General features: G+C 41.0%; 1 protein-coding gene across 2 annotated transcripts in view; it reads right to left on the bottom strand.

Moving 5' to 3' along the window:
- The window catches only part of boi (brother of ihog), a 47,793-nt gene that overhangs the window by 22,604 nt on the left and 1,379 nt on the right, over positions 1–23,810 (bottom strand). The gene's annotated exons all lie outside the window — the stretch shown is intronic.

Genomic DNA, 23,810 nt, shown 5'->3' with positions numbered 1-23,810 from the left:
TCTTTGGGCAATTCATCATAAACATTGCCACACACAACATTCATCAGCTGCCAGTCCACCATCCCCCACTCCCCCCCTACATAGCTGCGTTCATTAAGATATTTTTGTAGCTGTTTCCGTTGGTTTCGAATTTAGATTTTGGTAATATTCTTTTTTTTGTTGCGTTTGGGGTGGGGTGGGGTGGGGTAGGAGGGGGGGTAGAGAGAGAGAGAGAGAGAGCGCGCATCCCTGTCATGTCACCTTTACCTGGGCAACTGCCACGCCCGCAGGCGTTAAGAGCATGCCGGCAACAGCTGCCGCATTTGCAGCAGATGCAGCTCAGCTTTTGTTGCGGCTAACACATCATGTGGGCGCCCTAATGGGCCAACTAATGAACGGTAATCTGCTGCTGCCGCTGCCCCAGCCGCTGCCGCAGCCGCAGCCGCTGCCCACGCTGGACACTCGGTAAATTGCGCAAATTAATTTGAAATTCATCAACAAATTCATTTGGCAGCCAAACAGGAAATGCAACAGTCCAAAAGCTTCTCAATCTAACCCCACTCCCCCTCTCTTTCTCTCTCTCTCTCTCTCCATCTCTCTCTATCTGCTCGTGATCGCTGGCGGTGCCTCACCTGCCGCCCGCTCGCCTGCAACGTCTGCCTCTGCCTCATGTGGGCCAAACATATAAAAATATAATTTTTTTCGCACGACAACGGCAGCAATTGCCGCACACCTTGCCGTCCAAGTTGCCCCCGCCACCCGCCACACTCTGCCCTCTGCCTCTGCCTCTGCCTCTGCCTCTGCCCTGCTGTCACCTCATGTGCCTCATGCCGCTGCTGTTAATTTTCATATTTTTTTTCGCTTGCCGCCAGTTGGCAAACGGCCACCAGACGCCAACGACAACAACAACAACAACAACAACAACGACGACGCTGCTGCCACCGGGTGGCATCAAATTGGCCCACATTCGGTTATTCCGTTATAAATACCCTAGCCAAAAGTATTACCATTTTGTCAATGGATATGCATGCAATGAATGTAAAGTGCCAAGTTTTCCACCCAATATGCCCCAAAATATACCCTGTTTTCCAATTGAGTTTTGCGGCTTATCTTATCAGTTCGATCTTGGGCATCTTTTAAGCTGTCAAGTCTTATCAATCTGGTTAGCTTGAGCTGACTTATCAGAGATTAGATAGAAGATCATCTACATATGTGCAGCTAAATGGAATGCCACAGAATATATTTCAGCTACGATTCCCCGACTTAATAATAAATAACAATAGCTATATGATATTTGAAATAATTGAAGGAGTTCACAATGGTAAGAAATATGCAATAGTATAGGGTATATGGATATTGTCGAGAAATCCATAGAAGGTAACATAGTCCAGCCTTTATATACATATATAGCGTATATATTCTATATATATATTCTATTTTCTATATTCTATATTCCATATTCTATATTCTATATTCTATATTCTATATTAGTTAGTCTATATTCTATCAGCTTTTATTATCGATTATATATGCATATAAGATCTGACTGTTTGCTTGGATTCATCAGCTGCTGAAATCGGACCGATCGGGCCGACCATATCATATATCTGTCATAGGAACAATTAGACGAAAATTAAATTCAACCTCCTTTGTTTTTCATCATATCTTGACCAAACTTGGCTGTTAAGAATCTGACCAGGATGTTTATATATACAAGCCTAATCCAAACCACATCGGACTACTATATTATATGGCTCTAGAGGTAAGTCTCACGTAAGTCCTGCGATATCGGTCTGAAATATCTAATCAATAGGAAAAAACACTCGGATAAGACAAAAGTTATTCTTTACAAAGGAAAGGATATTTTAGCTTCCGCTTGGTTTCCTTTTATGCACAGCTATGCGTAGGGCATGTGTGTGCTTCGGCTTGGTTTAGCTAGGCGTTAAGTCTATAGATATACCCCCCCCCCCCCCCCCCACACACACACACACACACACACACACACACACACACCCACACACACAGCGTGAAGGCGTGTGCCACATTTGCATGAGTTGCACGAGCTCAGCTGGAATCAGAGCCGGAAGTTGACCAAGTCGGCGCGAGGATGGGAACTGCTTGGCAAGTCAAGTTTTGGAGCGAAAATGTTAAAATGTGAAGGCGAAACCCGTCAAAGATACACTCAGAGAAAAATGTATCTATTTCTATTAATTAGTTTTACTTTTCATAAATCCAATTACTTGATATTCCTTTTGATTGTGTTTAAATTGGGCAAAAACTTTTCTTGATTTTTAAATAAACTTAAACACAAGCTAAGGTTAAGTGAAAACTACTCAAGACAAGTAATTACATGCTTAAAGTAAGTTGTAACAATCCTTTGATTAAGTATTATATAGTTAAGTCTGGTATTTCGGGAAATTTGGTTACGTTCTTGAATTAGGGATTTCAATATCAACTTTATAACTTTGCGAAGCTGACTTTTGATAAGATTTTGTTGTTGTTTTTTTTCTAAGTGTATTGAATGCTTAGCTAAAAATTTCATGCAAATAGAATATAACATGCATTTGAAAATGTTCAATATCTTTTTGCTACTTTTCTGGCGAGTACTTAGTCACGCTCTCGCTTTAACCAGTTGCGAATTATAAGAGCTTTCGGCTTGTTCGCGCAGCGCGTCAAAAGGGTCGCATTTGGCAGGGGCGCTTCGTAGGGCTGCCCAATTTGCGTCAGACAACAAGGTTTTTTTTTTTTTTTTTTTTTTTTGGTTTTTTGGTTGCGTTTCTTTTTATGTTTTTTTGTGTAATTCAAAACGCGAGCCAAGTTCTTGGGTTACCTGCGGGCAGCAGCTACAACAAATCGGCCTGGCCCATTGTCAATGCTGTTGCCTTCCTGCTGCCTGTGCCTAATATGTTCATTAATTTTAATTATGCATAAATAGCCAGACACAAGCAACAACAACAACAACAACAACAGCGAAACTAACCACGGCTAAAAAAACAAAAACAAAGACAAGAAACGAGTGGAAAACGTAAGTAAAAGCGACGAAAAACAAATACCCTTTCTTATATAATCGTAAAAAATTAGTTTTCGCTTGATATGATATATATGTATATACATATATATTTATATATATATTGATATATATATCTAAATATAGCTTCGATTGGGGAGATGAAAAAATTGCTATTACGACACGCCGAAGCTCGAATACCCTTGCTGCCCTGGAAAAACTTTGATGCGAGACCTTAAGAGATAGAAGTTACAATATAATAGATCGATATCAGAGAACTTTACGGATATGTGGTGAGCATGTGTGAAGCTAGCGATTGCTAAGTTTGTTCCCAGATACCCTAGAAAACATAAAAACTTTCCATTCATAGACTCATTTTGCCAACCATGCATTCCATAGAGCTATATGATATAGTAGTCCGATGTGTATAAGATTATAACTCATATATTTTGAGCATATATCTTGAAGAACAAAAAGAATACTTTCCAAGTAGAAACTTAATATACAACCGATTGTAGAAATGGCAGCTACATATATGATATAGTCTTTCGATCCGGTCGACTCTGATAATAATAGATAATTTTATATTATCTAAAGCCAAGTAGGGAATTATGCCATATTTCATCCCAGCTAGCCTTAAGTCTAATCGCATAATTAGCACATAAACAAATCTATATCGACTCGTTGCTCGATACTGATCAGGAATATATGTATATATATAACTATGCACTGTATGTATTCACAGTTATGTCTCGCGTTACATTTAGCATGACAATATCGTTTTAGCCGCTTGTTCGAGCGCATTTCAAAAGTAGCTCACAAAACGTCTCTCGAAATCATCACGAAAAATTTGATACTACGAACAATTTTAGTGGTGCGGCGGGGTTGGGGGGAAAAGGCTTTTGTTTCGACTGTTTTTTTTTTTTATATTTTTTTTTTGGGCCGTAACCCTAGGCCCCACTCGACGCGCGCAGCGACTGACGGGATGCCGTACGAAACGTGCCCCGATATCAGTTTACAAATTCATTATGCGAGCCGTCCGAGTGGGTTTCTCTCTGTGTGTGTGTGTGTGAGTGTGAGTGAATGTGTGTGTGTGTGAGTGAATGTGTGTGTGTAAATTAAAATGCAAAAAAAAAAACCAAGCAAGAACGCTTTAGACAGGCGTGCTTGAGTCGAAGATACCCTGTTCTTAGCGCCGAGTTATATATAGATTTAAACACAGCTGCTGTGCTTCTTCTTCCCTTAGCCCCATACTATATATGGAAAAAACAGTCTGGATGAACTTCGGAGCTTGTAGTCCGATCCTAATGAAATTTGCACGGCTTAAATATGGCATTATAAAGTGCATGTATACCAAAAACGCAAGCCTCTGCCTTTTGCCAATCTTAAAGAGAACCTGTGGAGGTATTCAAAAAATGAGATATTCCCAATCTCGATATGCCATACGAGAATCCACACACCAAATGTGCTGTATCAAACTCCTTTCCTCTTCGAGTTATGCTTAAAAGATAATATTTTAAAATCGATATTTATCGATAATACGAAAATGGAATATGTTATGGAAGAGAAAACGATAAATGTTATGCGAGAATATAATTTATAAATTTCAAGATCTAGACCATATAATTGCTGAGATCGATGCCTTCAGGCAAATAGACGGCCACAATGAAGAATTTATATACTTAATGGACTCGAACCTGCTGCCTGCCGACTGTTACATACATGTGCACAAAACATGCATACCCGCTCAACACATATGCAATGGGTACAGGGTATGCCACATAAAATGAATGCACTTGTAAAAGAACTGTAAACCGAGATGGAAAACCCAAGAATTGGCAGAATTGCTCAGCGCGTAACTGACAGGGGAGGCGGGGAGAGAAAGCGAGAGAGAGATGGAGAGAGATGGAGAGAGGGAGAGAGAGAGGGAGAGAGAGAGAGAGAGAGAGAGAAGGGGGGCATAAGCAGAGGAGCGGCAACTGAAACTGGCGTCTGGCCAATTGTAAACAAAACGTGATATAAAAATCACAAGAACTCAAATTAATTATGCAATTAAGCACGCGTCGTTGTTCGCTGTTTGTTGTTTATTGTTGTTGTTGTTGTTGTTGTCGCTGGCTAATAATCATAAACAATTACACGCAACAATATCTGCAACAACAGCAACAACAGAGTGCAGAACATGCAACAATTAAGTGGCAAAATCTCATTTTGATTTGCCCGCCGCAGTTGCCACAGCTGAAGAAGAAGGTTAGGTAAAGGGGGGGGGGGGGGGGGGTACTCTTCAGAGGGGTTGTGCCAGCTTCTCAAGGGATTCCATTGAAATGCGCTGTGGGCTGTGTGCAGTGGGTAAGGGGGGGGGGGGGTAGAGGGGGCATTTCAAGATGAGATGAAGACTTTCCGCTTGCAGCGCTCGCGATTCCCATGAAAAATGCAATTGATGCTGAACCACGGGCACGTCCTGGGCGCAATGGGGCGTGGCAGAGAGCATTAAAAAAGTGTCTAGAAAAGAAGCCGAAAGTTAAATACCCTGCCACACATGTGGTAGAGTATAGAAAGAGAGAGAGAGAGAGAGCTTCATTTGCTTCTGAAGCCAAATGACATAGAAATTCGATTTGAAGAATTGAAGAAAAGTTCGCAATTTCGATAGCCGACGATTAAATACTCTTTCAAGCATATAGCTAAGCAGAGCATGCGTAAAAATACCCTCATTTGCATTTGTTACAAAAAAAAAGGAAAATGCTATAAAAGTCTAATTTGACGAAGAAGTTACGGGAAGTTCGTAATATGTAAAGCCGGAATTTAAATACCCTTTTAAGCATATGGCTTAGAAATGTATGCATAATTGGAGTTTCATGAATATTGCTTGTAAAAAAACAAATTAAAAATTTTTTCTCAAAGAAGAACCGATTCTCTATATGTTAACTATATGATATCCTCAAACGATCCGCTCGAAATCGACATATTAAAAAAATATTAAGAACGGGAAAATGTTCCATTTAAGTAGAAATCGACGAACGAACTTGTTCAAATCGACATGTCTGTTGATCAAGATCCAGATTATATATATAACCTTAGTTTATGAGTAGGAGAAGTTACACACTTTGCGACATAATTATAGTACCCTCGGTACGGGCATACAACTTTTGGAAATTGTAAGTCCCTGAAAAGGAACACTTGTCGTCGATTCGGCTCGAGAACTAGTTCCACAACTCAATTGGTGCTAAAAAGGGAACCAGTACCAGTCTATATTCAAGTCATCAGCATTTCTAGGCTGACATTTAGCTGTATTTAGTGTCCAGATTGATAAGTTAATCATTTTTGCCTCCAGTAGGTCCGACAGTTCATTTAGTTCCATCCATGATTGATAGCTATTGAAACGCTTTTGTAGTTCTCTTCCATTCGAAAAGTAACCTCCCAATTACAATTCGAGTAACTGGAGAAATTATTTAGCAGCTATCACAGTTAACTACTTTTCATTGAGAAACTCATTTCTAGAAACTCGCCGCTTTCAATCATTGATTGTTGATTGATGGAGAAGTGACCATTAAATGCCTGCTTCTATCGAATTTATTTTATACTTATTTCCTTAGTTAAGAATTTAAGCGAATGCTTAATTGGGTTATTCTTGGGTAAAGCTACTGCTTCAATCATTGATTGATCTCTCTGTCACACACACACACACACACTCAGAGTAAATACACTTCCATTCAATGCGAATCACTTTCCGTTCTCTACTCACTTTACGCATAAGCCTGAGCATTTCAGTTGAAGAACTGACCGAAACCAGATTTGATGATCTCATGTTAAACACACATTTAACACAGCCCATTAGGTCTGACCCAGCGCCACACCCTTCTTGGGTGTTACATGAGCTCTTTGCCTTTCATATGATATTTTGGGCGATTGTCCGATTGGTTCTTGAACAATTTCTTTCACTGGGCTTTCCGCTTTGGGAACCGCTGCTTTAACGACCACCACAAATGCGAGTTTTTTCCCACTATTTTTTTTTAGTGTTTTGCATTAAGTTTTCATACCCTGAACCCATGGAAAATGCTTGAAAAGGGCATATTGGACTTGAAAGGGACTTAAGGTATATATATTTGCCGGTTGTTTATATAATTTTTCGATACCTCCTTCAGTTTTCAAAAAATATCAATTTGAAGATAAAGTTATTTTTGTAAACATAACTCGAAGATCATAAGAGATAGATACACATCATATAGTGTATACAGATATAGAATATGGATACCTCGCCTCAATTTCCTGTCGAAACTGAGTTAATCTTATTTTGAAAGGTAGCACCTTGCGCTTTGGTATGCACACACTTGTAACTGTCATATATAAGCGCTGCAAATTTCAACAAGATCGGACAACACAGTCCGAAGTTAATAGACTAAGGGACTAGGGAAGAAGAAGAAGCTGCAGAAACGGCTTAGCTTGAAAGAAGACGGAAAGAAGTTAACATATCTCTCACGTCGCTGCTTGACACTGGGTATCTCCGTGTCGATCACATTTGACTAGCACACTCTTTTATTTATTTGTTTGAGTTTTTGGCTTTTGTTTAGTAGTTTAAAGTTTTTTGTTCTTGGCTTTGATTTGTTATCGGGCAAATGTAAAAGTGAACAGCATACAGGAAAAACAGCTTCGTCATTCTCAGTCGCAGCCAACTTTTCCCCACTTCTAGCCATCCCAGCTATCCCCCAGCTCCCCCCTGTCTCCCCTGTCCGCCATAGTCGCTGTCTTTTGTATTTTTATATTTGCGTCGTGGTTTTTATTGTCGCGCGGCTGCTCTTTCAATTTTATTAGATCATATTATCTATTTTGGTACGACAAATTTGTAATTTAGATCGGACTCGACAACGAGGAGCCGACGACGCCGGCACTTAACCAGCCAGTCGGGCATGGGTTCGATAATGGTCGGGGCTGTGAGGGGCTCTCTATCAAAGGGGTGGGGGGAGGGGCTTACTGAAAAAGGGGTCTAACCGTTATGGGCTTTTAATTAATTGGCATTCGGTTATTTAATTGAAGCAGCCGAAAATAAACAACGGCTCCCACAGCTAGCGATGCGTTAAGAACCCGCTGCCCAGTCCCCCACCCCCCGTCCGTCCTCCCCTCTACTATATAGGCACTCCCCGCTGCACCCTTAGCTTTAACGCTCGAATCGATCAATCGAGATCGAGCAGGCTGCTCCACATTTCGCGGAGGCTCAATTGAAAGTTCGTCAGTTGATTGAATGCTCCAACTCCGTAAGGGTATAATGATTTAGTCATTAGGTGCGTTTAGCAGAGGAAATTACCCGGCGTCGTTTGGCTCGACTGAGTATCGTTGAAGTTGCCATCAAAATTGTCTCCATAAAGCGTGGCTGCTTTGGGTGCAATTCTGCATTTAACTACAACTTGAAAATGGTTGCTGGATTTGAACCAGCGACCTCACTTTTGGCTCAAATATAAATAATATATGCTATCAAATGCAATCAAAATTATTTGTGTTATTCGCGTCAACTCGAGGCGCGCTTATGCTTTTAAAGCTAAGCTGAATATTGTTGCTGGATTTGAACCAGCGACCGCACGCCCAGGATAACTGAATGATATTGAAAGTGTTATCATAATTGTATTATGAGTGCATTTTGCGTCAACTGCAGGCGTTTCTTTTCGAAATAATGTTTAAAGTGGCTGCTGGGTTTGAACCAGCAACCTCACGTTCGGCTCAAATGAATAATATTGAAAGTGGCATCAAAATTGTTTGTGTAATTCGCGCCAACTTTAAGCATGATTATGTATTTAACTCTATGATGAAAATCGCTGCTGGATTTGAACCAGCAACCTAACTTTTAAATTTAAAATTATCAAAATTGTATTTTGTTTGTGCTTTTCGCCAACATGAGGTCTTATTTTTTGCATTCAGGTGGATTTGAGCCAGCGACCTCAGTCAGCTTGGCTGTTGCCTTTGTAAGTGTATTCAAACTTCTGGTTACTTCGGCGTAACTTTGATTCTTTCTGATCAAATGTTGCATTTGATTTACAGGCTTTGGGTTCGGTTCCTCTCCTCTTTCTTTTTTTTTTTGACTAGCGATTCGAGACGAGAGTTCGACGGATTCCATATGGCAGCTCTTTAGTTCTTGGATCTTTATCGGTTGCTTCGATTACAACAGTTTCGAGGCAATGTTGTTGCAGTTGTTTGTTGTTGTTGTTGCTCGCGTTCTCGTTCACTTTTCACATGAAATGCAATAAACCCAATTTAATTTTTGTCTTTATTTGTTTCATTTATTTACTCGCCCGGACGTGAGACGCCTCTCTCTCTCTCTCTGTGTGTGTGTGTGTGTTTGTGCATGTGCCACAGCCTGAGCCCCAAAATTTGAGTAGGCGGGACAGCTGGGCGGGAGGGGGCGCTTGTCTTATCAGCGAGTTGAATCGGCGTACAACAAGGTTTTTATCACGTCGCGTAAACCAAACTTCGGACTTGAGAAACTGTACGAGAATTGAAAGTAAGTGAGCCAAGAGCCAAGAGCGAAATGGAGGGGCCGGGGGCAGAAGAGGCAGGGGGAGGAGGTACAACGGGAAGCGCGTGTAGTACTTGGGCTTATCTATGGGTTCGCTGCCCCTGCCCCAAGCAAAATACCAACGTTCCGCTCTAATAGTTCACGCAGCGGCATGAGCTTGGGAATTGATAACTTCTGAAAGAGTGAGAGAGGGGGAGAGAGGGGGAGAGGGAGAAGAAAAGCTAGTGAGAGTGGAAGGGATTTTTAAGCAAAAGAATTTAGGAAAGATTATCAGGTTAAGAACTAGAGCCAGATCGACAACTTGTATCTAAATAATGGAACTAGTTCTCTGAACGAACACTTACTCCATAACTATCTTTCTTCTTCATCAAATTCATGCAGCATTTTGTAACATTTGCCAACTTGATCCCAAGCTAAGTCGCAATCAGCTTGTAAAACCTCATCTATCCCAGTTAAGATCTTCCAAGAGATCTTCAGACACTTGCCAAGGATATTTAATTCAACAGCCCATCAAACCACGTTCACTTTAAAAGGATGGTTCGACAAAAAAATCAGTCTGTATAAGTTAACTCTTCAATCTTCTTATTCTATAGATCTTCAAGAACTGAAAAGCTTGAGAGATATTTTAGTCTAATCCTCTAGCATCTACGTTTTGCAATCCCCAACTAACAAAGGCCTAGTCAAATATACATTAGAGCTAAGAACTTTCAGAGCTGAAGATCCAAAGAGTTTATTGCCAAAAGAGCGTAAGATTTTTCGATTTCGAATCTCTGGAATTTTGTACGCGAAGAGTAACATGATCTTGTCGGATGTCGGCTTGTTTCAGTCCCAGGCAAGAACTCAAGCACTTTAGACAGTGAAACTAATGGGACTTTGGGTCTTAAATTGTGTGATCGTATTTATTTCAGCCGAAGCTAGTCAAGATCTTGCAAGAAGTCGAGTTCTTGACAGGCTAGCTGAGCAAAATATTGTCCTTGGCCAAAGTTATGAGCAGAGCGAGCCAAAAGCCAATGCCGACAAGTCGGAAACAATTAGCAGAGACGCTGCTGGGGACTCTGGCAAGAACTAGGGTCCAATAGCAATGCCAAAGTCGAAGTCGAAGTCGAAGTCGAAGTCGAAGTCAGAGTCGGAGTCGGAGACGGAGACGAAGCCGCAGTCGATGCTCAATGATCGCAATGAGCGATGCCTTGGAATGCAGTCAACTGGTTGTTGTTCTTCTTCTTCTTCTTCTCGTTGTTGTTGTTGCTCGTTTCCAGTGAAATGAAACGGGCTGTGGGCTAAGAAAAGGTAAGAAAGAAAAACAATCAATGAAAAGGTTGCCCGACTGTCGACTACCTTCGCCAGAGCCCTGTACCCTTTACCCCTGCCGCTGCCCCTGCCCCTAACCATGCCCCGTTCCATGTCTTTTGGTATGCGGTGCCAAGGTGAACCAACGAAAAAGTTGCTGCGACCGCAGCGACAACAAAACGTGACTTGGACTCCTCTCAGATCCGTTTCAGGCAGCCGGGCCGGGCCGGGCCGGATCGGGCCAGACTTGGGACATTGACTATGAGCACAAGCTGGTCCGCTCTGGCGATGCAAATGCGGATGCGGATGTTGCAGCCGCCACTGGTCACTACTGCCTGTTCCATGGAAACCATTTCATTAAATACCCTGTAGCCAGTGCACCTGATCTCAAGTGGGGTATTCTACAAATTGCCACAATGCAAGCGCAGATATATGCCAACATCTCATTCGAATGGAAGATAGCAAAGCGATAAAAAGGCGTTAAGTGTGCAGACCTTCTCTTTTGGTTGGAAGATAAGAACGCGATGGAAAAGCGATGCATGCTACTAAAAGCTCAAGTATTTGTAGCATTTCTGCAGGGAAGATAGAAAAGCGATATATGGCGATATTTTCGAAGCGATCTATTAATTATTATTTAGCATATAGCTAGGAAGCTACGCTGAACAAATTTGTGATAAATCCTTTTTTTAATGGTAGATAGCAAAGCGCAGGTAAGATAAAAAAGCGATAGTGTTGGGCCCTTTTCTTTGAATGGAAGATAAGAATGCGATAGAAAAGCGATTCATGCTATCAAAATCTTTCCCTGCCTCAGACATGCTGTATATTCACATGCAAGACAATAAAGCGATATTGTCGCGATATCATTTTTCATAATGGAAGATAAGAAAGCGATAAAAAGATGCTAATACCTTCACTAGCTACTTTAACATAATCTACAGCTAGCTGATTATTTATTCCCGTATTTTGACTGCTTTACAGGGTATCTGGCAGTCGCGTCGTCTGGCCGAGTGCATTGGCAGCCTGTGTTATAATAAAGCAGTTAAAATGTTGCCGAGATGTCGTCGAATGGCATCGTTAACCTTCAGCATGCAACGCGGCCGCAGCCGCAGCCTCTGCCACTCTCTCTCTCTCTCGCTCGCTCGCTCAGCAACTGTTGCCGCCAGGTAGCCTATTCAAGAGATTCAGATACAGTTTCAGGTTGGGTTTCGGGTTCGGTTTCGGCTTTTACATCTTTCGATCTGCCCTGTGTGGGCGTCATAGAAGAAGACAAGCAACAACTGTTGAACTTTGTGCGGCATCGCGTCGCCTATTTATGAATGAAAATGCGTTTCGGCATCTTCACGCACCACCATCAACATCATCAACATCGTCAACATCATCATCATGATGCTCATCATCATGCTGGCTCATGAATGAGCTACCGTTTTCGGGCTCGTTTGCTTGCGGTGCAACGCCTGAACGCTGACTTTTTGCGTTTGATGTGGCAAGCAATAATGGGGTCTGCCCCAATGCCCCACGGCTTATCACATGCTTCAATGGGCTCAGCAAATGCCCGTAAATGGCGGCGCTGCCAAATTAACTAGCAAATGGGCAACAGATTTTACGTTTTCACTAGATTTTATATGCTTCGCATCGAACAACACGTTCCCTTTTCCATTCGTTCCGGCCGAACGCACAAATTGTTATGGTAAAAGTTGTTGATCCTACCCACGCCAGACACAAGACTGTGACTAGACGCAAGTACACAGTGACAGCTGGGCACGAAATTATCTACAAGTTTAAGCGGAGGATAAATAATTAGCAGGTACTTTAAACGAAACAATCGAATCAAACCAAAGGTCACTCACTGACTGCAGTTGAACACGCAGTAGTAAATTATCGAGCTTATATAATGTAGTTTCCGCTACAAAAGGTTTTTAACAAGTAGAAGAAATAAGTTATCCTCAGGATAGATTTATAAGCTTAAACTGAGGTTAACAATTTACCAGCTAACACCCAATGATAAATTATCGAGTTAATATAATGTAGTTTCCGCTACTTAAGTTTTATTATAAGATGATTTTTAAGCTACTTATCTTCAGGATAGATTTACAAGCTAAAACTGAGGATAACAATTTACCAGTTAAGGATCAATGACTGGAGGAAAACACTCAATGATAAATTATCGATAAATTATATATTGTAGTATCCACTATTAAAGTTTTTCACAAGCAGCTTTTAAAGCTAGTTATCTTAAGGATAGATTAACAAGCTTAAACTGAGGATAACAATTTACCAGTTAAAGGTCACTTACTGAAGGGAAACCGCAATGATTAATTATCACGCTTATATAATGTACTTTCCGCTAGTACAGGTTTTTACAAGTAGATTTAACATGTAGTTATCATCAGGATGGATTAACAAGACGAAACTGAGGATAGCCAATTAACAGCTACTTTTAAGGGAACTATGGAATCAAAAATAATGAGTCCATGGATTATCGAGCCTGTGTTAATCCCCTACAAAAGTTTCCTTTAAGCGAGTTAATTAGCTTCGTTATCTTCGGGATAAATCTTCAACTAGCTGTTACTTTGAACGAAACAATGAAATTTCTGTTAAACTATATGATAAAAGTTGCTTTGAAAGCAAGTTTTAAATATATTTATCTTTAGCTCAAATTTAATCCTAATCTCCATTTAGGCACAATGCGTTGCCTTTGATCGAACTGTACAATGAAAAACACACTAACTGTTTGTCATGCCAGACACCTTAGCTTAAAAGTTGTTTGTTCTTGAATTAATCTCGAACTGAATACAATAAGTTAACTTTGTCTCAGTTGCTAGCAACCTGTGCAAAGCCCTTGTAATCTATCTGAATAGATAATATAAGCACGCTGTTTACTGTGCAATGGAATTGAGATGAAAATGGAATACTTTAGTTGGGAATTCAAATCTGAATCCTTGGTTGTGTAAACAATCTGTTTTAGTTGTCGTTGTTTCAGTTTCCATTCAAGGGTTTCGTAATACCTAACACAAATATTATCTATAAATGAGCTGACAACAGTTTGTAATCTTTCACCTAAACCCAATACAATAAATTGTCTTTATTTCGTTTTCTGACAAGGTTTCATAATATACCTTTAAAACTAACTAGAGCTGGGAATTCATGATGCAGCGATTTCCTTACATTCCATAACCATAACAAATATTTTAAAAAAATCTTCAACTTAATCTTGGTATTAATCCAAATACAATCCGTTGTCTTTCTTACATTCTGTCACAACTATCCACAACTTGCAGTTGCTTGCAATTCTTCAACAAAGATTCTTATTTCAATCCGATTTTGCTTTGTTTGCATCTTAAACAAAGTAATGGACTGTAACTTAATCTTAATCTGACAAAAAACAATCAGCTGCCTTTATTCGATTTCCGATTCAAGTTTTTATCCTTAGCTGTTTTTGCAAACAATGTCCATAATCTATCTAAATCCTTTCCGGTTGCCGTTGACAAAGAATGGAGAGCATATATAGAGCAACAGGAGACAATACTCGAAACGGTCCGCAAACACATTGGAATGTGATCCACACACAGACATATATATTTATATATATATATATATATGTATGTGTATTGTGAGTGGCAAAGGAAATGGCTTAGCTCGCAGCGCTGGAATTTGCAGCAGCACTTGGTTAGAGATCTACTTGTTTTTTTTTTTTCTTTCTTCCTCTCCATCTAATCATTGAGTCTAAACTGGCGCAAACTTTCAAAAAAAAAATATAAAAAAAGGCAGAAAACGGCAAATGATGCCGCGACTCTCATGAGGCCACAACCGGCGCCCGAGGGGGGACCTGACGATATCGAAGAGAAAAACAAGTGTGCCTACGGTCGATAATGCTCGACTAGGAGATGCCCTAAACACAGCGCTCAGTTACCGTTACGATTACATTCTTCTTCTTCTTCCGTGCCCCCGCTCTGTGTATGGGAAATGCATTCGCGTGTAACTTCGGATTGTACAGTCCGATCTCGATGAAATTCTCAAGGCTTCAAAGTGACACATTCAAATGCGTGTACACCAAGGGACAAGGCTCCAGCTTGAAAAGCTAGTTAAATATTATATCAAAATCGATATATCAATATTATGGGAGATGTCGAGAGAAATGCAAATCTAAGAATATTCATTTGGAATTCAATTCTGGCGAGATGCACAGACATGGCCAGATCCTCATCAGGGATCGGAGCTGCTTCCTTCTGCCTGTTACATACACGTGCACAGAAACAATATACCCTTTCCGGCCATTTGGCTGCCAATATATATATATATATACATATATATACAAATGTGCGCTCGCATCGCTTTGGCTGGCTTTCTACTCACGCAGTTTGGCCAGAGTCGAGGTCCGGCGGCAGCCACTCGGACTGCTCCGCTTGCTTCAGCTGCTCCTCCTAATGGGCGGTTGGATGGTTAGGGGGTTGGGGGGTGGTGGAAGGGGGCTTATCATGAACGTTGATCTATGACTCGGCGCAACTTGGTGCGACTTGGCGCAGCTCTCGCTTGAACTCATTTTCTAATTGCCCCACGGTGAGGAATGTCTATTCATTCTCAACTGTGTTGTGGGCCACATGCTACTCTGGTATGTGTTTATTACTGCCAGCCCATGGGCAGACCCCGATACAGCACCCTCCCTCCGTTCCCCTCCTGGAAATAAGTTGGCTACCGCCACACAGGTTTAATTACCCGGCGAGCGACGTGCAAAGTTCGAAGCCCAATCGGAATCTTGAACTGTGAATCTGTGAATCTGTGGATCTGTGGATCTGCGGATCTTGTCGCGTCAGGCATTCGAATGTGATTTTCGCTCAATGTATTTGCTGAAATCGAGGGGCATGGCGTACAGGGTATCGTCTGCTATTTTAATTGAGTTCACAAATGCTTTGAACTGACCCCAACACACAGCTGGCGGGCACAATGCCGCTGACAGCTACGTGCTGTGCCCAGTCCCCAGACGCACAGAGGGAAGTCCCAGCCCAGTCCCAAAAAACAAGACAACAAGATAGAATAGATATAGACAGACAGACAGACAGACAGACAGATAGACAGACAGACAGACAGTCAGATAGATAGATAGATAGTTGTTAGTTAGTTTGGCTTACATGGCTTTGGATTATTCAATCTGTTCACAGCATTGTGAGAAATTAATACATCATCATCAGACAAATCAACTATGCCTTTCACGTCTCTCACATCTCGCGGCTCGCGGCTCGCGGCTCACGTCTCAGGTGCGTCTTGCCCCTTTGCCAGCTGTGGGAAGGTTTCACATTGGCTCTAATTAAAAACGCAAGTAAGCAAGGCCCAACTGATCGCCAACAGGCCTGACTCCGCACAAATACCCTATAAACTGTATCAATAATGTCTAATTGATCAGTTGCCTGTATCTGGCATTTTAATATATATCTTGCTATTATATCTTATCTATACCGTTAAAGTGATATTTGCTTTTGTGATCCGTGTACTTATCTAAATTTCATTTGTAAAGCTTTCCCAGAAGTAAGATTTTCAGATATACATATATCCCATACTCTGTGTCAACTATGTTCATTTGAAATTCCTGACTTATCTTAATTTCATTTGTTGTTAGATTCCATTAAATATATACCCTATAAACTGTATCAATTATATTTAATTAAAATTTCTAACTTATCTAAACTTCATTTGTGGTTGATTGCCCGAATATATAAATCATATAAGCTGCATCAGTTAAATTTGAGCTGCATCAATTATATATGTTTGAAATTTCTAACTTATCTAAATTTCAGTTGTGCCTTGTTGGCCATAGATATAAATCATATAAACTATACTAGTTATATTTAATAATAATAATTTCTTCTGTATGTCAATGGGTATTAACTTATATAAATTCCATTTGAAGCAAGCCTTCCAAAAATATACCCTGTAAACTGTATCAATTATTCATTCTTTCATTCATTTGTTTTTAGTTGCCCGCATATATAAATCATATAAGCTGCATCAGCTTAATTTAATGGATATTAGCTTATCTTAATTCCATTTGAACGAAGTTTTTTAGAATTATATCCTATATTTCGATTCGATAATATCTTATGCTTGTGGTCTTAACTTATCTAAATTTTACTTGGAGCTTGTTGCCCGTACATATATAACATATAAGCTATATCAATTATTTATATTTGCCAGCAATCCATAAACTTATCCAAATTGCATTTGTAATTCGTTTTTCAGAAATTATTGTTTCTTCTGTTTGTTATCTTTTCACTTATCTAAATTCTTTTCGTCCCATGAACTATCATGGTGTAAATATATTTAACTTTTCTAAATTCCATTTGAAGTCAGTTTCGCAGAAATAAACAAAATTTCGTCCAAGCCGTATCGATTGTATCCAAATAATAATTTTTCTGTCATCTATTAACTTATCCAAATTCCATTTTTATTAAGCTGTTCAGTAATCGTATTCCCTTAAATATATACCCTATATGCTGTATAAATAATATTTACTTAATATTTTCTCCTGAAATCCATTTGTATAAAGGTTCCCAGATATATATATCCTTTTAGTAGTATCAATTTTATTAAACAAATAATTTCATCTTCTGGTAATCTATTAACTTATCTAGAATCCGTTTGCAGTTCGTTTCCCAGAAATATATACCCTTTTATCTGTAACAATTATATTGCAAAATTAATTTCTTCCGTTAGTAATACATTAACTTATCTAAAATCCACTTGCGGTTAATATTCCAGATACCCTAAAATAGTTCAATAATTCAAATAATTTAATATACCAAAAATACTATCTAAAGGGTATTTTCCACATAGAATTCTGATAAATTTCTCAAGTGAATGTTCTTGAGAGCTATCCTTCCCACTGCTTATCTTTTTACGTGTAGTTTCCCCCAAAATTAGTTTCGATTTGAGAGGGGCCCAAGCTAAGGGTTATGCGGCTCAGGGCATGGGGTTTCCTTCCTTTGTGGGGCATACTACAAAATGCTTCCCTTCGATTTTTACACTATTTGCTCAGAATTCGAACCGGCTGGGAATATATAACATTCCGATGACATTTTTATGCAAATGTTGCTTATCTTATAAGTATTTACGAATCGAAGAAGAGTATTATCTATGTTTTAGATTTCAAACTAATTTGAATACGTAAGGGGCAAAACTTCTTTCATGTTTTTTTTTTTTTTTAAGCTAGCTGCTTTGTGACAAATCCTTTGTCTCTCCCCCCCCCCCCCCCCCATCCATACTGCTTGTGAGGTTTTCAACCGAAAACATAAGCGACTTATGGGGATCAATTGATATTAGCTGACATATCTTAAGTGTTAAGACTTAAATACACATCACCCAATTATCAGAATCGTTTAATATCAATTTCCAGTTTTCGGGTAATATTTAGAATATTTCGGCTTTTTAATATGCACAAAACAGATCAAGAATATATCCCATTTTGCTTCCCTTTGCCTAATTTTTAGTCAAATTTATAGCTGGAGACTTGCGCTTTGGCTTATACATACTTTGATATGCCATTTTAAAGCGCTGAAACTTTCTTTAAGATCGGACTATAAGCACCGAAGATAATCAAGAATTTAAACAAAAAGTAATAAGCTGGGAACACGTCGGCAAAAAATGGCCAGTCTTCTAGATCTGTTATAAAAACGACTTCCTACGGGCAATCACCAAGCATAGCGTAAAGGCAGAGGGAAGAGGAGACATAGCTCGGCGGTAGTTTCAGGGCATCTTATAAGGAACTCAGACTTGTTTTTTTAAGCCTTGGATCCTTGAGTCTGGTCTTGTTAACTTCCCTCTTAGCGGGAAGACACATCAACTGGTAGATGTCCCATCTTAAAGCGATTTATTATCCGAGCTAGACGCGTATGAATCACATCTGAGACTTGGTCTCTTCTATCTGGAAGCCCGCAAACAGTTATGAGGCAGAGGTACTTGCCGTTGTCCTGTCTGCAGCTACCTAAGTAGTTGTATAATGATGTTGACCCGGGTCCGTCTGTCTGTCCGTCTGTCTGTCTGTCTGTCTTCTACCTGTGTCAATGTCAACTTCAGTGCTAAATTGTCGCTTATTAAATGTTCCGCTCGCCCTTGCATTGTGTCTACGTCTCTACCTTTAGCTCGAGCAGAGTCTCCATCTCTTTCCTGCTCGGGCTGTCGATCTCTTTCGGACTGTCGCGCTGTCTGGGCCCAGCTGAATGGAACGCGGTTGAGCTACTTTATCAGACTGAATTCCACGTAATGCTCGTTGTCTGTTGTCTGTCTGCCGAAAATTATGACTTGTTTGGAAGTGCAAATAGCTCACTTCCTGTCTGTTTCATCTGCTGTGCCGAGCCCCTCTCCTAAGCCCCTGTCCCCCTACCTGCCACAACTCTCTAGCTCTGCGGCTGCCCCGCCTCTGCCTCTTATACTCTTGCTGCTGGGCTATTTCAATTTTCTCACGCAAGTTGCAGCGCATTTAAGGCAATTAACTCGATCTTTTGGGTCGCATATATATGTATATAGATTCGTGATCTGCCTTTGAATCGAGCCGATGCGCTTTTTTTTTTTTACTTTTCTTTTGCCCTAGGCCGAACAATAAACCAAGCAAAAACCAAACCGAACCAGCTATTTTTTAAAAAATGGATCAGTTCAAAATAAAAAACTTAAAAAATTTGAGAGCTTTCACTATCAGCTAGAAATCAAATTGGTTTTTGAATATAAAGCAAGTCTTTTACCGAAAACTGGATGCAAAAATTTGCAAATAGGTTCACAAATCGCAGCGAACCCAATCTCAAGGCAGTGTAGTTACTTTACGCTTCCTCAGTTAAAAATTGAGTGTCTGGGCGAGGGTATTTAATATTCGGCACACGTTGATAACAATTCCCTCTTGTCGCTGTCGTCGCGCAGCCGCAAAAGTACTCTGATTGTTCTGATTGTTGTTGCTGTTGTTGTTGTTGTTGCTGCTGTTGTCGCCGTCACGGCCCGACGATGGTCGCTGATAAGGCCCAAGCCATAGCGTTCCCCACTTTACCCATTCCCAATCCCAATCCCATTCCCATTCCCAGAGCCGCAGCCGTGCCCACTCCTCCTCCGATATCCTCGTCGCGATAAGGTCGTCCCCTACGTGCTACCGAGTTAGCTTTTGTTTGCTCTCCTTTCGCCCCTGTTTCCAGTACTTCGCAGACTTCTCTCAAGGTTGGCTGTACCTTATTGATACCCTGGTAATGGGCATTATAGTTAAGCCATAAGACACAGACGCCTCCAAATGTCATCATATCTTATCATATATCATATCTCAATATCATATATCATATCATATGCCGGATCGAACTATATCATACAGCTGCCATATTTACGTTCGCTCGAAAATTCTGTTTAAAAAAACTTTTTGGTTTTTCCAAATATGTTATCTAATTTAACCTAACCTCTGCTGTTTTTATAAAAACATAATCTGATTTTAATGGAACTTCTATATGATATACCTGTTCCTTGTTGAAGTTATATATCTATAAGATTATGCTCTTATATAGAGAGCAGATTCTTGAATCGGTTGAATAAGAGAAAAACTTGGCTGCTTTTTAAGATATCTTAAACAAACTTGGGTTTTTATGGTTCTACCAAGCTCTTTTCAGGTGTGTAAAATCTTATTAATATAGGACTATTATGTGGATAAGAGGAATCCGAAACCTTTTTACAATTGTTGGAGCTATCCACGACTAAGCCATTTCTCTTCCATAGTCCAGATCGATCGACTATAGAAACTTTCTTGCAAAAGCATTCACGAGCAAATAGTGCGTAAGGGTATTCGAAGATCGGCTTTGCGATCGTTCCTGTTTGCTTTTCTGCTGCTCTGCTCATCTTTTAGAATTTTTGTTTTTCGGCATGTGGGCGTGTCAGCGGAGTAGTTCACAACAAATGATATCACATTACGTATCGCATATGGGCTTGTAATGCGCTTCCGTTTTCCAGCCCGTAATTGCCAACAGGTAGGCTATAACGGGGAGGCAGCTGGGGGCGTGGCGCGGGGCAAGCAAAAGGCGCCGACGCCGCTTAGCGAACGGCGTTTTTTCGGCTCATTTGCGGCCGCTACTTAAAGGTCGCCCGAGATTCGACTCAAAGGTTTTCTTTTGGGCCGGGTAGGGCAAAGCCCGCAATTACACTTCCGCTATGAGGCGAATGAGGAGATAAAAACCCGAAACCGAAACCGAAACAGAAACAGAAACAGCAGCCGAAACCGAAACCCAAGTCGATCCATTCATGTCTCAGTCTCTCAGACTCAATCGAGATCTGGCTGAGATTCATTCATTCAGTGAATCGAGCATTCGAGCGAGCATTCATTCATTCGTGTTGATTGCCACCTTTGGGCCTTTTGGGGCCGCCTCTGCCGCATGCCTCACGGCAGCCGCATTTAATGTTGTCTCCATCTCGCTTCGACTCTCCCTCTCCCCCACCCCCCCCCCCCCCTCTCTCTCACTATCCCTCTATGCCTCTCTCTTTGGCTCTGCAATGATTAGTCGTCGTCTGTGCTAATGAACAGCCGGCAGCAGCTACCTAGTGCAAAAAATATATATGTATATACAAGCAGCACTAAGCTAATTGTAACTGCTCGACTAGCGAATACCCTGTTTTTTAAATAACTGCCATTACAATTGAGAAAAGAGATTCAACCAAAAAAAAAAAAACAAATCAATGCACAATTCTATAAAAATGAATAGCAATCAAAAATATAAAAAACGACAGCTCCACGGAACGCGGCAAACAAACAGAAATCAAATCCAATTTATGCTTTTTATTTCTTATTTGTAGTTTTTTTTTTTTTTGTTTTTATGTTTTTTTTTTTAACCAACATTAATCATAATTTTGGGCTCCATTCGGCGAGCGTGAAATAATTTTTATGCGCCGTTTTTACGGAACGAACCCAAATCCGAGATCCGAAAAGGTGTCAATCGCTAATTTGACGGCCAATGCGAGGCCTGATGAGAACTGCAGAGAGCTGAGAATGGAGCATGGCGAACGTGGGGCCAGCCAGAGGAAGAAGAACAAGAGATGCATTGTGTTCGCGCAATTAGCAATGCGCCAAATGTTTGCAATCGGGGAATGCTGGCTACCAGGCCAGGTCAGGCCGTGCAAGGTCAGGGGTCCAAATCCAAGTCGAAGTCAGACTTGAAATTGTGCATATGTATATATGTACATATATCAAAGATAATCAATCTAAGTGTAGAGCGTAGAGCTCAAACAAACGGAGTATTGCGAGATTCCACTCGCTGTTGTGAAAAATTGGTGGATTGGTATTAAAACCATTACAAAGAAAACGTTACTAAGGGTTCTCTTAACTCAGAATACTCTATGAAGATGAGAATGAAAGATTCAAGTACAAATTTTAAGAATCTTGGAAACTTGGATAGTTTTTATTATTATAATCCAAGTATCATCAAGAGCAACGAGCTCATTATTATCATTATCATTATCATTATCATTATCATTATCATCAGCAACAACAACAACGATGACTCATATCGCATATTGTTATACAATAATACGAGATCAGCTCAATTTGGTGCACTGATATGGGTTAAGCCGAGAGAATTCGGAATGACAACAAGAAGAAAGGTCTTCGTGGGCATCTTTCAACTCGGTAGCTGACAGATCGAACGGTGTGGTGGGCGAGGGTTAAAGGTATGGCTGTGGTGCGTCGGGAGCGGGGGGCGGTGCAGACAGCCAGAGCCAGAGCCAGAGCAGTTAGCGCAGACAATGATGACGCTGCAAAGTGTAGGGGCTGAATGACACGGAGAGAGAGCAAGAGCGAGGTAAAACGAAGGAGTGTTGGAGAGGGAGAGGGAGAGTGGGGAGGGGAGAGGGGGGAGATGCTGCTGCTGCGGGAACCTGTTGCAGTTTCGTTTTAGCCGCTTGAAAAGCAATTTTTGAAATTTATTTTCCATTTATTGCTTTATTTATTTTATACCTTTTCAGTGTGGCCCATTCTACATGCCAGACAGCGTCTGTGTGTGTGTGTGTGTGTGTCTGTGTAGCTGCTTATGCGATTAGAGCAAGAGGAGCTCAGCCTCGGCTGCTGCAGTCTGTTTATTTGTTTTGGGCCCAGAACAATTCTCGACCAAAGCAAAGGCAACTTGGCCGCGCTCAATGGGCGCGGGGACAACAATCGAAAGTAATAATGAAATCTCATAAACAACAGCAATAGCAACAACAACAACAACAACAACAGCAGAGCGCACACACAATAAGAGTGCGAGCGAGAGCGCAAGCACAAAACTGTCTGCGCCCTTTTGCCTGTGATGAGTTCGCAGTCACAGTCGCAGTCAGCGTCGCTGTTGCTATTGCTATGGACGACACTTGCCTTGATTTTTATTATGTTGGGCTTTTCCACACACACACACACAAGCACACATTCACATAGGCACACACATACGTGCACATGCGCATTTCTGCATTGTTGTTGATTGTTGTTGCATTGCCTTTTGATTTATTGTTAGCAGGAATGAGAGAATGGGCCCAGGCAAAGAGCAAAAGGCACAACAGCAACAACAGCCAACTTCTCAGCAGGCACCGCTGCATTGTTGCTGCTCTCTCGCTCTCGCTCCCGCTGCTGCTGTGTTTTCGTGCATGCATTCCGCACTCCGAGCATTTTTACCTTTTGCCAAGAATTGTGCGTGTGTCTGCGCCTGTAAGAGTGTGTCTGTGTCTGTGTGTGTGTGTGCGTGTCTCTGTGTTGGTTTCTATTCTTGTGCGGGCAGCAACTTCGTCGCAACGTCGACGCAGTTGTAGACAGTTCATTAATGTTATCAACAGCATGGGGGCATGGGACATGGGGTCGGGGGCTGATCGCTCATTTCTTTGCATTTCGGCCGCATCGTTGTAGGTAACAGCAGCAGCAGCAGCAACAACAACAACAACGAGCTGCGCAGCTCGTATTACTGCGCTGCTGCGTCGCTGCCGCTGCCTGGGTTTGTGTCCAAGCTAAACGTCAATTTTGAGCCGCGTAGCACTTGCTTGTTGTTGTTGTTGTTGTTGTTGCAGAAATGGGCCAAA

Source organism: Drosophila montana, unplaced genomic scaffold, assembly GCF_035044405.1.
Source record: "Drosophila montana isolate Dmon_TW-CO22-7 unplaced genomic scaffold, ASM3504440v1 contig_787_1, whole genome shotgun sequence".
Lineage (NCBI taxonomy): Eukaryota > Metazoa > Arthropoda > Insecta > Diptera > Drosophilidae > Drosophila > Drosophila montana.
Note: the sequence above shows the minus strand (reverse complement) of the source record. Positions and strands in the feature narration are given on the sequence as shown.